Raw genomic sequence first — 18322 nt, 5'->3', positions numbered from 1 at the left:
AATGACATGCAATGATATCATCCAATGCTGGATGTAAGAATTATCAATCCAATTCACCTTTGTAAGGGACCCTTTGTGCCAATGTCTGCAGAGTGTTAACATTAAATGAGGCAGGGAGACCAAAAATAATTAACCAAAGCAATTGGAGTGAATTGGACAGGTCTTCAGCTGCTGCAACCTGCACTGCTAATGAGATTTACAATGCAATTCTTTGCAAAGTTACTCCAGTATGAGCCCACTGAACAGGCTTAGACTCAAATAGCTTTGCATAGGATTGCACAGTTACTCTAGTACAGGGGTGCTGAACTCATTTGCTATGAGGGCTGGATTTGACATGAGACCTTGTCAGGCTGAGCCATGTGTCATAAAATGTAATGAAAGGCAGCAGATATATAAACTTTATAAAGGGCACAAACACAAAGTTTTTTTTACTTAAAATAAAACATGCTTAAAACATTAGCACACTTGCAATATTTTGTTTTACAGACTCTGATAAGTGTCCCCTCTTGCTATGAATTATCAAAAACTGCACACCATGTCTGTGCTGTACCAATCTTGAATATGCTGTTCAAGTGTTGTTCAGGTGTGCAGATCTGTAAGTTGCAAACCTACTTTTGATTTATTGACATTCATTTCAGAAATCTCATGGTCAATGCTTTGAGCCTGAGACCCGGAGGAAAACATGAAACAGCTGGGCATTGTGAGCTTCTGAACGTAAGTTGCTTCATGTGCAGCATGTGAAGATCTTGGGCTATCTGCTTATCTACAAAACTATAGTCTTCTCAAGAAAAATAATTACAACTCCTATGTGCCAGTACAAGAACAGAGAGACAGCTATGTACATACAGTGGCCAGATTTAACCTACTATCTGGGAAGTCTAAGTTCAAGATTTCCATTCAAAGGAAAATGTAAAAGGAAAATCAAGTGAAATTTGCTGGGTAAACCTAGGCTGGACACACAGTAGCAGCCTAATCCTGGCTTGTTCATATGCTTTCCTATTGAGAAAGACTGGAGGGCATGAATATAGTGGAAAAGAAGAGGGGAACCAGTTGCACTCATAACCAGCCCAACAAAACTCTCCCTCTTTGTGTAGCAAAGCAAAAACCTCATACCTTCAATAAAACATTGTTAGTTTTAAAAGTGCTTTCTTTGTATCTCTCCTGATGGTAGGAACTGGGCAAAGGAAGCTCTGGCTCTTTCCTTCCTTCCCCAGGGGACAAGGAGAGGGAGGATCCTCAGCCAATGAAAAGAAGAGAGGCTTGGCTCAGTAGTTCTGCAATGTGATTGATTGAGCCTGGCAAACTTGATCAACACAGCAGAATTATAGAGCCAAGCTCTCCAATTGGCTGAGGCTCCTCCTCCCCCCTCCTCCCTTTTGAAAAAGGGAGAGAGAAGAGGAAAGGAGCAGGAGAGGCTGCTTTGATGGCTGGCTGATTGCAGGGGAGAAACACAAAATAGTGACCAAACAAAGTAGGCAAGGGAGAAGGAAGCGGATGATGGCTACTTGCTGGCGGGCCTGATTAGAGCTGTATGTTTGACACCCCTACTCTAGCAAATCATCTGGTCCTCTAAAAAGGCTCAACTTTAAAGTGGTGTCTTTCCACTAATATGGGCATTATCTACTCCAGGGGTGGCCAATGGTAGCTCTCCAGATGTGTTTTGCCTACAACTCCCATCAGCCCCAGCCAGTATGGCCAATGGCTGGGGCTGATGAGAAGTGTAGGCAAAAAACATCTGGAGAGCTACCGTTGGCCACCCCTGATCTACTCCAATGTAAAAAACAATAGGATGTTTTCATACCTATGCCTTAAAGCAGCAACATTTTGCTTCAGTGGTAACATCAGTAGTAAAGTACTTAAATTCTGTACTGCCTGCCCTCCAGCTGAGAGGGGAGTAAACTGAGTGGCACTTTGGATAGTACAGAAGTGAAAATTGCTGAAGTTACTGCTGGAGTAAACTACAGTTGTTTAAAATGACAGAGTTTATTGAACCTTTCATAATATTCTATACATCCAGTTCACTCCATGTTTCTGACACAATCCCCATCTTCTTCCCAACTCCTATTTTCTACCATACACCTCTAATCCACCCTCTCTGTACTCAGTCAGCTACTGGTCTGCCCTACCTCTAGGGCTTGTCAACTCTGAGTTGGGAAATTTCTGTAGATCTGGGGTGGAGCCTAGGAAGAGTGGGTTTTTGAGAGGAAGGACCTCAACAGGGAGAGCCAGTTTGGTGTAGTAGTTCAGTGTGCAGACTCTAATCTGGGAGAACCAGGCTTGATTCCCCACTCATCCACATGCAGCTGCTAGCATGAACCACAAGTTCTCAGGAGCTGTCCTCTGAGAGCTCTCTCAGTCCCACCTACCTCACAGGATGTCTGGTGTGAGGAGAGGAAGGGAAGGGAGATTATAAATCACTCTGACTCCAAGTGAAGGGAAGGTATAAATCCAGTCCAATCCAATCTCCTCCTCCTCCGCCTCTTCTCCTCACCAACAGTACATGGACATTGCTATTGATTTTCCAGATATAGGTGAAGAGATTGATGCTTCTCAGATAAATGTAGAAGCTGACATGGGTAACTGCTGCATACAGAGCCTATTGTGCAGCTGTTGATCCTATATGAACACAACAGCAGTGGGGACAGGATGTAATTAACATTTCACAAATGAAATCAAAGAAGCTTAAGGATGGTTTGCTGAATCCTCAAAACCTTGATGAATGAAGAACTATGATTATGATTGTTGATCATAGCAGCTGGAAACTCAACCTTCTGAAACCACCTCTATGAGTCATAAAGATATCAGATCCATTCATCATCCATTATCCAGAGTATTCCCAGAGAGGGAACTCAACTCTTCCTCAATTGTGATGATCCCCAAGCTTATTGCGCTAGTAAGGAGACAATGTAGCTTTGATTTAGCAAATGTAGCTTTGATTTAGCAAATTTTAGGAAACTGTGACATCATCCCTCACTGAATACAAGTATACATTTGCTTTGGGAGTGGCAGTCAATAATATATAACATCACTTTGTCCTTCATAGTCAGCACTATTCTCAATATAGGTAGTTCTAGAGACAGCACAGATGAGTGAGTAATTCTACTTGACCAAACCATGCAAATGGGCCAAAATGGATAAGGTGGACAGAGTCATATACTCATCTAAGAAAGAACTGTTGTGCTGGTATTAATTTAATAAATAGAAAAGAAGGAATTAGATTTAGAAGTATAAATAACATCTCCCAGGCTGCTTCAATTGTCTGCAAACTGCCCTAAAGTTTGAGAAAAGGATGTTCCTCGTGCGCAAGAATCATTCATAGAGATAACTAGAAATTCCAAATTAACAACAGGAAGCATTGTGTTTAGCTTTGAAAGCTATGAGTAGATTACATATTTAAAACAGCAATGCTAACCTGCTCTGTTTCTTAGGAATTATTTTGTCACAAACAAAACCATTATATTTCCCCTTTTCCAACCACTGCCTAGTTCTGCTAAGTGTATTGAATCATTTTGCCCCCCCAAGTCAGAATGAAGAGTCGGATGCAATGCATTGGTATAAATAATGGGCCACTTTTTTAATCATCATAATAAACAGCAAGGGCACCCAAACTGCGGCCTGGTCAGGTCTAGGGGTCTCAACATACTGCTCCCCTGCCATTCGTGGGCGAGAGACCCAGCCCCCAGCCGGAGCTGTGTGACACAGCTCCCGCCAGGCCAGTCCAGCAGGGAGGCATGCCCCAGAGGGTCCAACCACTAGATGCATGTCTCAATGGAAGGCACCCTCTAGTCGAGCTGCCAGGACGGTCTACATTCTCCCCACCCCGGGTCACCGAACCCCAAGGTTGATCATGCCAGACCCCTAATTCCCCAAAAGGGGGATGCTTCATAGTCCTCCCCTAGCCGCATAGTACCCTAAACCCCTAAAAACCTGCCAACTAAAGTGACCACCTATTTAAAAGCACCTCCCGACAGCCAAATCCACAATCCACTGCTCTGCTATGTAGAGTAGGCAAAAAACACACCCCAACAACTGCCAATCAGCTGGGGAGTAAAAAATTCCTACTCGGCCCCCCAAAAATGAGGTGACCAGCAACCGCTTACATAACAAACAGGGCGGGCATGAGGGCCGATCTTGTCCGGGACTGAAGCAGGGAGCGGAGGTCTGGCCGTTACAACAGCCTGGCCTTGCCCCCTAAAATACACTCCCAAAGGGGCTGCCGATCCCCTCTTCCTTTCAAGGGAGGCAAAGCCTGCAAACGCAGCCTAGCAGCGTTGCTGCAGGCTGCAAGCATCAAAGTAAAGAGAGTAGCCAAGTTTCTATTCATCCTAGCTAGGAGAAATGTCAGGCAGAAATTCAACTGTGCCTGGAATCTCTCATTTAAACACTAATAAGTTTATTACAAGGCAAGAATGAAGCTATAAGCGCCAGGAATCTCATATTAGTACAAACCACTTTGAAAGGTCTTTTCTCACAAAGTCTATTTGGATATTAATTGGCCTAAAACTGCCAACATAACACAGAAAATCCTGGAGATTTTGCCTGGGAAGGGTGGAGGCTGGGGATGGAATAGAGATCAACAAGGAGATGATACCATAGAGTTCATCTTACAATGCTACCATTTCCTCCAGTGGAACTGATCATTATATTCCAGAGATTGGTCATCACTCCAGGAGAACTCCAGGCCTCATCTAGAGGTTGGAAACGATTAGGGCTGCCTGCTCTTTTCAACCACCCAGTAGGGGGATTTGGGGGGCATTCTGGGGTTGGGCAGGGATATAGTGCAACTTCCCCAACACGATGACATCACCTGGAAGTGACATCATTGCATCGGGGGAAGGGTTTCCCCACTGGCCAGCTGATCCATGGCAGATAGGAGCCCCTGAAACCAGGGGATCCCCCACTGGGACTTGGGGGCTGGCAACCCTAGTAACTCTAGACCCAAGGCAGGAGGTGAATACATTTTCATCAAATCCCAACAGGTTTAGGTTTGAAAAAAAAGGCAGGCCTTAGAAATCTTGGTTCCACTTTCTCACTTTTACCTATTGGATAATACAGTTAGGCTGGAAAATCAGACCAAATTGTTTTGATATCTTCACACTATTTGGTCATAAATATATAAAATCATTAAAAGGTTCTTACCGACTCAAAGGGAATTAAGGGTTTGTTTAACCTTCTTTGATAAAAGGCCAGTTGAAACCAATATGAGCCTACATAATTTGGGCTTTCCCAGAATTAAGTAAATTGGTTCCACTTTTCAGTAGGATGGGCCCTACCTTTAAATGTGCAAAAGCCTTAATCACAGAAGGTTTGAGATAATTGTGCCCAAGACGTTAACCATCATTAAGGCCAAAAATCGAAGATCAGGTGGTGTGACTCAGCTGCTAAATAATCTGTTTCTGTTCATCAACAGCCAATGGAGAGGAAACCAAGAAGTAAATGATTTTGGAAGCAATGAAACCAAATAGTTGCCTTAAGCTGTGGGTGGAATAAAAATCAAAAGAAAGCTGAGTAGATATTACTAAGATAGATCCATAGAACAATGACACCAACTATATATTATACATTCATGTAAAAGAAGAACAATAAATAGGAAACAGCTCCAATCATTATAAGCCTTCTTGAATAATATTTTCATTTTCCTTACAGTTTTGTTGCAGAAACTAAACTGGACCCACTGATGGACCTCCTGATGGCACCTGGGTTTTTTTGGCCACTGTGTGACACAGAGTGTTGGACTGGATGGGTCATTGGCCTGATCCAACATGGCTTCTCTTATGTTCTTATGGAATAGGGATTTTTTTTTTTGGTGTATTGCCCATCACAGATTTGGTAGAAAACACTGTGGACATTGAGGATTTCACTGCTCATGCCAAGATCATGTTTATGTGAGTGGTTCAGACTTCATGACTGCCATGACAACATGGGACTGTCGTGGAGCATTCCAGGCTCTGTGCATCTAGAAGGACATATATTTGATTCAGTGTTCTGTGGGGACACCAAGCATGTATTGGTATTGGGAACATTTCTTTGCCATTGCAATAGACCAAGCATTACTTGGTGATGTTTAGAGACAAGACATTCCTTGAAGTTCCCCTTACTCTGTTTCCTGAATCTCTTGGTGGCGTATGACACCATCACTAATGTTATTCTTATGGGGAAGATGACTGAATTAAGGGCAGGCAGGGTACTGCACTTTAGTGTTTCCATTCCTACCCATTTGTCCACATTCAGAAAATATTGTCGGGGGATTGCTATTCAGACCTAAGGCACTTATGCTATGTAGTCCCACAGAGATTTATCTTTTCCCCATGCTATTTAATACCTATGAAACCACTGGGAAAGGTCTTGTGAAGATGCCAAAATACATAGATGATGCTCACCTGAGTCAGGTAGATCTTTGAAAGTCCTGAACAAATACTTTGAGAAAGTTATGGGATGGATGAGGGCCAAGAGATTAAAGTTTCATCCAGACAAGGCTGAAGGTGCTCTTAATCAACAGGAAAGATGTTCAGGAAATGACAAGTTGGCCCATCCAGCAAGAAATTGCATTCCCCCTGAAAAAGCAGGCTCAGAGTCGGAGTTGGTGCTAGAAAATTCAAATGGCTAGATAACTGTTGTGGGCTGAAACTGCTTTTCCATACAGACCACAGTCATGATTTGACTACATGTAGGAACTGAAAACAACCTACAACTCACACCTGCTTCCTGATATCCCTTAACCAAAGATGCGAGAAACGAAATTAGGAACTTTCTATCTGCAAAGCCTATGCTCTACTACTGAGCCATATTGCCTCCCAAATGGAAGCAGGATGGCTGTGATCAGGCCATATTACAGCAATTTATCCTGACTGCTGCTGTAGTTATGATTATGGTGACCTCCAGAAGCCTGCAGAATTATCCATTAGTTATTCAAAGATGCTTCTTCATAAGGCTTAGGACAGACAGAAGCAATAGAGAGCATTTCCTATAATAGGCTTCTCAATCCCCAGGTCCCAGAGGGGGATCCCCGGGTATTACAGGCTCCCCCCGCCCCCAGCCAGCTGGCCGGTGGAGGAAGCCCCGCCCCCACGTACTTCTAGATCTCAGGCAGATTTAGAAACCTGCAAACAGGTCCCATTTCAAAATGCCTGTGTGTGTGTGTGTGCCTTTAAAGTTGAACAGGAAGCAGGAAGTACTTCATAGGGAAGGGTCAGTAGCAGAAGCTCTTCAGAGGCAGCCCCTTCATTTGTTTTGCTTTCGTTTTGGAGCAAGTAAGTGGGTGGGTATGAGTGTGTGTCTGAGAGAGAGCAGCATAGTTAGGGCTGCCAATCCCCAGGTGGGGGCAGGGGATTCCCCAGTTTGGAGGCCCTCCCCCCCACTTCAAGATCATCAGAAAGCAGGGGGAGGAGAGGGAAATGTCTGCTGGGGACTCTGTTATTCCATATGGGGTATTATTCCCATAGGAAATAATGGAGAATTGATCTGTGGGTATCTGGGGCTCTGGGGGGACTGTTTTTTGAGGTAGGGGCACCAAACTTTCAGAATAGCATCCTGTATCTCTCCCCAAAATATCCTCCATGTTTCAAAAGGATTGGACCAGGGGGTCCAATTCTATGAGCCCCAAAAGAAGGTACCCCTATCCTTCATTATTTCCTATGGAAGGAAGGCATTTAAAAAGGTGTGCTGTCCCTTTAAATGTGATGCCCAGAACTCCCTTGGAGTTCAATTATGCTTGTCACAACCTTGCTCCTGGCTCCACCCCCAATGTCTCCCGGCTCCACCTCCAAAATCAACAGATATTTCATGAATTGGACTTGGCAACCCTATCCTATAAGCAGGAATCGTTTTGTAGAAAAATAGGTGGTGGAGCTCATCCAGGATTGTTATGCAGCTGCACCTACTATTCAATGGACAAGGTAGGAAGGAGGAGGTGGAACTCTCAGAAAGGTTCAGGAGCTGCGCTCCTGTGAGCTCCCACTGAATCCGACGCCTGCCTATAAGCATAGTCCGATACTGAAAGTAGTTTTTAGCAGCTGGAACTTCTTTTGCCACAGAGCTGCAGGAGTAAGAAAAACTTCAGCCACCTAAATGTCCTCTGCCACACTACAGCTCTTGAAGTTCAAGATTCTATGGCATCTACAGTGCAATCCTTAGAATGCTTTCCCAGGAATGGACCTGCTTAGAAAGAACTATCGTCGAGAGAGCAGTCCTAAGCAGGTCTACTCAGAAGGAAGTCCTGTGTTATTTAAATAGGTAATCAGAGGACAGAGTTCTCAGGATTGCTGTCCTAATCACCTCAACTGGGGGTTGGTGTAGGGAGGTGGGGAAAATGGAATGTGGTGTGCTCATTCAGTACGCTCAAACCTGACAAACTTCATGGTACCTCTGCACAACCTAAGTTGATTCTCCAGTCATTAATGCAGTAAAGGAAGAGCAATCCACATAGAGGAGGAACAAGTACTGGCATATAAAAACCTTGCTTGGTCATAAAACTAGAAATCTTTGCAAGTTCTTTAAATTCCCTGGAGCAATGAGAGATGGTACAGTTGTGAATTTTCCAACCCATCTTTCCCCATGGTTCTGTTACCTGCCTTTTTCTGCACCTGCTTTACAGAGCACTAAGGTGTTCTGCTCAGTACAACAGGCAGGGAGAGAAGCAGGTAAGACTGGAGGGAGTGGGTGAAACATAGACCTGTGTGGGTAGCAACAGTTAAGTCAAATACACCTGCAATTTTCACGATGTATGCTACTTGGAACAGGCCTTTAGGGAATTCATGTATGCAGAGATAAATTAAAGGCACAGATTGCCCTGCCCTTTGCATATGCAACAGTTTTGTATTATAGTAGCAACTTCATAAAACTGAGGTCTTTGGGTCGCAGGCCATTTTCCAGCTCCTTTGGAGATAGACAGGAATGTTATCTCTCCTTGCTCTCAGCTGACACTTCTGAACTTACTTGAATATGAATTAATTTGGATTAATTGGCAATCAATTAACCCTCTTTAAAAACCTTAGCAGAGATGTTTGGCTGCTACACCAGGGACACCCAGAGCTAACATGAACTAAAGAGATAACTTTGTAGTTTAATTTACACACACAGAGACACACTTCAATGAACATAAGGGAAAGAAATGAAGCTCAATTAGCACGAACTGTTTTCAGTTATATCATAGCTACTATCCTGAAATAAGCCCAAAGCCAGTGTTGCTGCACTTGTAAGATATTGGTAATCAGTCTAGAACATGGGATTACCACATTCTGTCCCCATGCCAGTAAACTGAGCACTGGTTGTACTTCTACCCCCATATTGCTATGTCAGTGTATGTATGACATACAGAATCATACCTTATAACCAGGGCTTTTTTTGAGCAGGAACGCACAGGAATGCAGTTCCGGCTGGCTTGGCATCAGGGTGTGTGTCCTAATATGCAAATAAATTCATGCAGGGCTTTTTCAACTAAAAAGCCCTATGTGAAACAGTGGTGACATCAGGGAGTGTGGTCTAATATGCAAATAAGTTCCTGCTGGGCTTTTTCTACCAAAAAAGCCCGGCTTATAACTCATTCCCTGCTTTGATTGGTAGCTGCTCTCACAAAAGGTGTTTCCTTTTACTTCTGAGATGCCACACAGAAGTTACATCATCACGCCAGGGACATTGCACAGTGATGCGCTGGTATTTTGGTCAAATACTATGTGACATCATAACACATGGGACATTGTACTGGGTCATGGCTATTGGGGGTGGGGCTTCCCCCTTTCAGCCTGGTGGCTAGCAGTGAAATTGGGAGATCCCCCACTCCCAGCTGGGATCTGGCAACCCTACAGCCAACTGCCCATTGGACCTAGGACTTGCCACTCCCATAGTGCCATCCCCCAGGATAGCGAGAATGGGTGGTGCAAGAGATGTCTTTTAAAAGATGCACCATGGAAGAACAAGGGAGGAAGGGATAGACTTCACATAAGACAGTGAGAGAATGTGCTGGTGAGAAGAGGGTACTCATTTTTAAAGGTTCTTCTCACAGGGAAAGTCCTACTGAAGGAAACCTGGAGAAGGAGACAGCCCTGGACTTCAGTCCAATGCCAGAGTCTGACACTTTCCTCCACCCACAAGGACTTTATTTTTAAAAAAAGCATTGGAGCACTGTTAAACAGATTAGCATCTGTCTTGTCTCATTGGCCTAGCAGTGTACTCTATGCTTAGGGCTGCAGTCCCAGAACCCAGTCTTACATATGTGCACTTAGAAATAAGTTATATTGGGCTGGATTCTACAAAACACAACCAGAAGGTGCAGATTTGGATCTTCAGCCACCCACTATCACCCCCTAAGTGCTGGCCCTACACTGTCTGGCACCCTAGGCAAGGCTAACTTCTGCCCCCCCCTTGCACTGATAACATCACTGAGTCACATGGGGAGTGCCCAGTTTGATGCCCCCTGAAGGCCATTGCCCTAGGCAATCACCTAGTTTTCCTAGTGGCAGGGCCAGCCCTGCCTAAGACATCTGAAAAGTTGATGATGGAATGAAAGAACCTCATGAACAAATTCAATAGAACATGGAGAACTGCATTAAGGATGTTGATCAGGAAAAATCAGTCCTATTTGCTTGAAGGAAATCCAGAATTCACAGAATTCCATGATGTTTCAGTTCTAAATAAGCCTACCAGGACACATGTTGCCTGATCCTATACAAGTTGATTCAAAATTAAGACTCACTGAATTCAGTGGAATTTATTTCCAGGTTAGCCTAACTACAACTGCAGCTCTAGACTGATTTTGCTGTTCTGGATGTTTTAACGCTGTTTATAATAGTTTGGATGCAAAACACACTGTTGTTACATCAAGCTTGTTACAGCAAATTGAAGTCTTGCTGCTTTCATTGGGACTTCATTGCCACTACCTTTACCTGTATTTCAGGGCAATGGCTTTATTTTTTAAATTATGCAACAATTTTATACAATAGATGTCGTACAAATAATGAAGACTGAATAACAGTCTTGTTTTTTCAAGTTTTCAAATCCTTTTGACCAGGTTAACTAGTGGCTAGAGCAGGGGTATCAAACTAATTGCCATGAGGGTTGGATTTGACATAAATGAGACCTTGTTGGGCTGGGTCATTTGTGTCATAAAATGTAATGCCAGGTGGCAGAGATATAAACTTTACAAAGGACACGAACAAACATAACTAAAGATTTTTTTGTACTTAAAATCTCTCTCGGCTTGGCTTCGCGAACCAAGATTTAAGAAGGGTGCAATAGTCCACGTCTGCTGCAGGCTCGCTGACAAGACCAATGCGGGACAGGCAGGTGGCTGACAAGACCAATGCGGGACAGGCAGGTCCGGCCACAGTGGCTGCAGGGAAAAGTCTGATTTAGGGTTGGTGCTGTAGCAGTGCGATTCTTCCTCAATCTCCTTTTGTCCTCAAGACCAGCTATGCGTGCGTTCTCAAAAGAAGAGACAGCCTGGTGGATGGTGTGCCTCCATGCTTTGCGATCTGAGGCTAGGTCAGACCACTGGTGATGGTTGATGCGACAGGTGCCAAGGGATTTCTTCAAGGAGTCCTTGTACCTCTTCTTTGGTGCCCCTCTATTTCGATGGCCGGTGGAGAGTTCGCCATACAGGGCAATCTTGGGAAGGCGGTGGTTTTCCATCCTAGAAATATGCCCTGCCCAGTGCAGCTGCATCTTCAACAGCAGTGCCTCGATGCTGGTAACCTCTGCCCGCTTGAGAACTTCAGTGTTGGTTACAAAGTCACTCCAGTGGATGTTGAGGATGGTGCGAAGGCAGCGCTGATGAAAGCGCTCAAGGAGTCGCAGGTGATGACAGTATAAAACCCATGATTCGGAGCCGTAGATGAGGGTTGTCATCACAACCGCTTTGTAAACATTGATCTTTGTGCCTTTTTTCAGATGCTTGTTGCTCCACACTCTTTTGTGCAGTCGGCCAAAGGCACGGTTTGCCTTTGCCAGCCTGTTGTCGATCTCCTTGTCGATCTTAGCATCTGAGGAGATGATGCACCCCAGGTAGCTGAACTGCTGGACTGTCTTCAGAACTGATTCACCCACAGTGAAATAAAAACACGCTTAAAACACTACCACTCTTGCAGTATTTTGTTTATTTAACAATCTCTGATAACTGACACCTCTTTCTCTGAATTACTGCATCAAAATGTCTGTGCCGTAGCAATCTTGAGTATGCTGTTCATGTGTTGATTTGTAAGCTGCAAACCTACCTTTGATTTGTTGTCATTCATTACAGAAATCTCATGGTCAATGCTCTGAGTCTAGAAGGACCGAAGGGAAAACATGAAATGACTGGGCATTGGAAGCTTTTTTACATAAATTGCTTAGTGTGCTGGTCAAGAACATGTGAAAGCATTATGACACAGAGTGAGGGCTATGTGTTTGACTACAAAACTTTAGTCTTCCCAGAAAAATAACTGCAACTCCCATGAGGCGGTGCAAGAATAGAGAGACAGCCATGTATAGTGGTCAGAATCAGCCTGCTATCTAGGAAGTCTAAATTCATAATCCCCAGTCTACAAAGGAAATGTGCTGGGTGAACTTGGTTTGGACACGTACTTTCAGTCTAATCCACTTTACTGACTTGTTGTTATTCCTCATCTAAATATTTCACATTGCTTTCTTACTGAGAGAGACTGCATCATGAGAACATAAATATAGTTCAAAAGAGGAGGGGAACCCAGTTGCACCCAGGAGAGCCACAGCATAGTGAGCCCAACAACCCACACATATACACACACACTATAGCAAGACACACAAAAGCTCATACCTTGAATGAATTTTGCTGGTCTTAAAGGTGTTTTGTATTTCTCCCATGTGATTGAGACAGCTGAGCAATGGGGAGAAAGGGGAGGAGCCTCAGCCAACGGAAGGGAAGAAAGGCTTCCTTTTGTCTCCAGTGCGATTGAGGGAACCTGGCCAGAAAACAAGCTCTGGCTCATTCCCTCCCTCCCCCTGGAAGGAGGAGGGGGAGGAGCCTCAGCCAATGCAGAGAACAGAGGCTTGCTTATCTATCTCTCCTGTATGATTGAGAGAGTCTGCCAAAGCAAGCTGTGATGCAGCAGTAGTACAACTGGAGAAGGAAGCAGGAGAGGCAGTTGCTCAAGGGATGCCCTGCGGGGATAGATGCCCTGCAGGGAGGGATGGGGCCCATGGGCTGCATGTTTGCTACCCCTAGGCTAGAGTGTTGGCTATGTATTTGAAATTCTGGTTGGTAATAATTAGGACTTCAGACAAGTCATTATGTCTTAGGAAAATTGGGATTACTGTATGATTACTATAAAGCAAGGATTCTCTGTCTTTTTGAGGATGTGAGAATTTTGCAAATTTGGGAGGAGGTGATGACTGTCATCCCAAAATGGCTGACACAGGAGGCAGAGTCACACCGCAAATGGCTACCACAGGAAGCCAGTCAAACATGATATCTCTGTTCTCACTTTGCAAATGAATAACAAAAGGGACAATAAAAAGAATGAAAGCCTGAAGGTGCAATGGACTCACATACTGACTAAGCAGAGCCCAGATCCTTACCAATTTTCCTGATTCTCCACTGGTTGCCACAGCTATTGCAGCCATTGAAAACCCTTTCATTTGAATGAGAGCAGCTAAAAACAAGGATTGCCTTATAACGGCTCCACCTACCCTTCTGAAAAGCTTGTCAGGCACCATGGCACCCACAGGCACCATGTTGAAGAACCTTGCTATATAGCAATGATGGTGCAGGATATGTGGATTCAGCTTCAGCATCACAGTATGAGAACAATAATTACCTGACCTACAGGGATGTTGTGAAAATAAAGGCTGAAAACCATTTTACACACTAAAAATGCTACAGATGCATAGTACAAGTCTCTCACATATTCTGATTCCTTGCTGGTTTGCAAAAGTTCCAAATGCTTCTAGCTCTGTTCAGCCCCATTTGCAGCACCATAACAGAATGTCCAACAGATATTGCACTGGAGGGTTAGTTGGTATTCAATGTCTAAGAAGTGCCTTCTTCAATCTAAATTAAATCCCACACTGAAAGGCAATTTAGCGTGAGACCATGAGTTCATTAGAAACCCTAGCTGAATCCAAAAGGTGTTGGAGGAGCGGGGGGGGGGGGGGTGGATTCACACACAGATGGTGAGTCAAAGTTAGAGAGGGGGAAAATCATCATATTAGGGAGATGAAGATTAAGTGACAATACATCCTCCCTCCCCCAGCTGAAAGGACTTGCAGCCAGAACTAACAAACTGTGACAAAGTGGAGTGTGCTGACACCAGCAGTCAATTCCCTTAAATAAAACTTTTATTGGAAATGAAGTTTGAAAACAAGCAGGCTACAATAGGAATTAATAGTGATTCTCCCCAGCTGGGCTCCTCTTTCTCAGGGTTTCCTGAGAAAGGGAGTCGTCACAAATGCTTTGGAGTGCAAAATTTTGCAACTACTATTACTGAAGCTGGTGACCATAGCAGGGGTGCGGAGGGGAGAAAGAGTGAAATGGAACCATTTAGCCTTCATTAGTCCAAATTAAATTCAGAAGTGAGGTGACAATTATAATTTGTGACCAGCTAATTGTCTCCCCCAGAAGCTGATTGTTTTGTAGATTTGGAAAATTAATTGTTCACAATCCCAGGTGTATTGGCTTTGAAGCCTACTGAGGAAATTAGAGTTGTCTGAGCTAGGAATCTAAACCTTCCATCTATAAATTAAAGGTCTTTAAGCGCAAAAGGGAATTGCCATCCATAACAGGCGATTGCAAATACATGTTTTCTGGGATCTGGCTGGGAGCAGAGAGGAAACATTTATTTTGTGAACGATAGGAAGCAGAAAATCCAGTCACATGATTGTTGGCACAAAGCAGTAAAAAAATCCATAGTGCAATGCAGAAATAACCCGGCTGCTATCCTCTCATTGTGTAACAAATTCTATAACTTTGCAATTCCTAGCTGTACCACTCATCAGTCATTATATTGAAGTAATCAAGATAGCCTGGGTTGTAAATGCTGAATAGATGGGGGGGGGGAAGGTGAGGACAGCTTTGTTACTATAGATCAGGGATGGCCAACGGTAGCTCTCCAGATGTTTTTGCCTACAACTCCCATCAGCCCCAGCCAGCATGACCAATGGCTGGGGCTGATGGGAGTTGTAGGCAAAAACATCTGGAGAGCTACTGTTGGCCACCTCTGCTATAGATACATCAGCGGAGTTCACTGGTCTGTTTGTTAAAGGTTTAGGCATTCCCCAGTGTATTTTTCCATATTTTCCCAGACTGATTTAATTTTCATGTTGTGATGTGGTGAAATCCTCAATTATTAATCTTTCCTGTTTGTTTGATGAGGTTTCTAATGAAAGCACAGAGAGAGAGAGCAGGCTACTATATTAACTGAGTCTCCTTTCCCTAACATTGTTTATTTTGATTTTGCTACAAGGGCTTAATAGGGATGCCAGTCTCCAGATGGGACCTTGGGATCCCTAGTCAATTACAGCTCTTCTCTAGACTACAGAAATCAGTCCCCCTGGAGAAAATGGCTGCTTTGGAAGGTGGACTCTATGGCATTGTACAGCACTAAGTTCCCTGTTCTCTCCAGATCTCCAGGATTTTCCCAACCTGGATCTGGCAACCCTACCCCCCCCCCATCCCCACCTGGGGCAAGGAGGGACCTGGCACTCCTATGCCAACATGTAAAATCATCATGTGAAGATTTTACCACATTGGGTAATGCCAGGAGATCTGTCCACAAAGACTCTGGCACAGATGCTAATGCCCTGCTTGAGAATTCTCAGGGATTCTTTCTGATTCCAAATGTCCATTTTATTCTGATCAGAAATATCAGGATAACATCAGACCAGCCTAGAAGATTCTACCAATTAGGAGAGTCCTTTAGGGTTGCCAGGTCCAACTCAGGAAATATCTGGGGACTTTGGGGGTGGAGCCAGGAGCAAGGTTGTGACAAGCATGACTGAACTCCAAAGGGAGTTCTGGCCATCACATTTAAAGGGACAGCACTCCTGTTAAATGCCTTCTCTTCACTGGAAATAATGATGGATAGGAGCACCTACTTCTGGGGCTCATGGAATTGGACTCCCTAGTCATATCTTTTTGAAACTTGGCAGGTTTTTTGAGGAGAGGAACCAGATACTATGTTGAAAAGTTAGTGCTGCCATCTCAAAAAACACCTTGCGGGGGTTGTGCCTCCAAATTTAGGGGATCCCCTGTCCCCAATTGGAGATTGGCACCCCTAAACTCCTTCCAGATTTTCATTTTTGCTACATGGACTGAAAAATGAATAGTTTTATGTACCAGCTCTCAGTGCTCTTACTAATACTACATTTACCGCCTCAGGTTTTAAACAACTATTCAGAGAAGTAGACACAACATGACTGACAACCTTAGCTTCTTCCTTCAGTAGCAGAAAGGAGAAAAAAAGTGAGATGCATGAACTCCAGAAAAGGTTCTGGACCTATGCTGCTAGATTCAGGTCTTGGATTTAGATCCAACCTTTGACCTCTTCCTGGTCACTTCTGTGTTTTTCCATAAAGTGTTAATATGCAAGAAGACCAGTGAGCACCCTTGTGTTAGCCTACATAAAACAATGTGGAGGGCCAATTCTTAATCTTTATGGGTTTTTTTCTTTTTTGGGGGGTGGAGATATTTTACTAAAATTCCAAGACTATTTCTTAAAGACCATTATCACTTTTCTGAACAGGATAGGCAGAACTTGCCAAACGTTTTAGTTCATTTATTCTTTATTTGATGCCAAAGTTTTTATATCAGTTATTTTTCCTGCTATATGTATTTTAGTATTTGATTGCAGCAGCACTTATTACTATTATTTTTGTTCACAATGATTGCTGTTATTAAAATTTTGATTGATTTTCATTGTGTAATTTAATGAGTACACCTTCTTGAGAGCATTAGATGTAAGGGAGGATAAAAGAAGTAAAATAAAACACACTTCTTACCTCACGGTTGCCAGCCTCCAGGTGGGACCTGGAGATCTCTCGCTTTTACAACTGATCTCCAGCTGGCAGAGATCAACTTCTCTGGAGAAAATGGCTGCTTTGAAAGGAGGATTCTATAGCATTCTGTACTGCTGAGGTCCCTCCCCTCTCCAAACCCCACCCTCTCCTGGATCCACCCCCAAAGTCTCAGGTATTTTCCAATACAGACCTAGCAACTCTATCTTAGCTATATCTATCTTTGATCCTCCTCCAGCTAATGTCTCTTAGGGTCTGTTGTCAAATGATTTTGCTCCTCTCTACAGCAGTGTCTCATTATCTGAGGTTATTTTTGCCTCAACTATCTACTTAATTCACCAGAAGAGTGGTGTGTTATTGAAACTGAAACTATTTCCTAGCACATCAAGGTCTTTTTATGGTAAAATAATGCTGAATTTTGACTGTAATTAGCACTTACGCTTCCACCCAGTATGTGGCAGTCTTTCCCCTGTATGCTAACTACCACTTCACCACAGTTTTTATCCAATAGCTTTGGGATATAGTATTGACAGTTTTTCTGCCTTCCAATTTTTTGTGCATATGAGTTGTTGCAACTTAGTTTTCAGGCAGAAGAAACAGGCAAGTATTACTATTTTTTAATCATAACTGCTGCTGCTATCCGGGGATCAGTCTTTCCCTTAGGGGGAAGAACCTCAGCAGGACTAGTTCTCCCCTGACATATTTCATTAGTGAAACAGTTATTGGGAAATTATTTTCCTTTGGGTTCTTTCATGAGAGATACCTGGCTTGAAAAATAACTGTGATAGAAGGGCTACACAGACTCCAGAAATCTAGAGAGAAAGCATTATACTCTATGGGGATCAGTCAAGCTCTGCTGCTATGGCATTTAAGTGGCCCCACTGGTTTTTACTGCTGCTGGTCTTGATTCTATGAATATCTGGCAATGCTGTTTGAGCAGTCCTATGGGTGTTTACTATACAGAATGAAAACCAAAACACCATAAATTACTCTTACCATCACAAATAGCAAGATGGAATGGGGGAAATGATAGCTCCAGGCTGCTCTCCAAACCCCTGAAATGGGAAAAGAACTTGTAAATTCTGCCATGAACCAGGTTGCATAGGTAAGGGTTACCAACCACCAGGTGGGACCTGGAGATCTCCTGGACTTACAACTGATTTCCAAACAACAGAAATCTGTCCCGCTGGAGAAAATGGTTGCTTTGGAGACTGAGGCCACTCCCTTACCCAAAATCTGCCCTCCCCCAAATCTTCAGGAATTTACCAACCCGGTGCTGGCATCCCTGTGTAAGAGACTTCATAGTGAGACTGCTACCCAAATAAATATTCTATCCTAGATACATTATGTGTCACAGGATAGA

The sequence above is a fragment of the Heteronotia binoei genome, chromosome 2 (assembly GCF_032191835.1).
Source record: "Heteronotia binoei isolate CCM8104 ecotype False Entrance Well chromosome 2, APGP_CSIRO_Hbin_v1, whole genome shotgun sequence".
In the NCBI taxonomy this organism is placed as follows: domain Eukaryota; kingdom Metazoa; phylum Chordata; class Lepidosauria; order Squamata; family Gekkonidae; genus Heteronotia; species Heteronotia binoei.
This window is presented reverse-complemented; position numbering follows the sequence as displayed.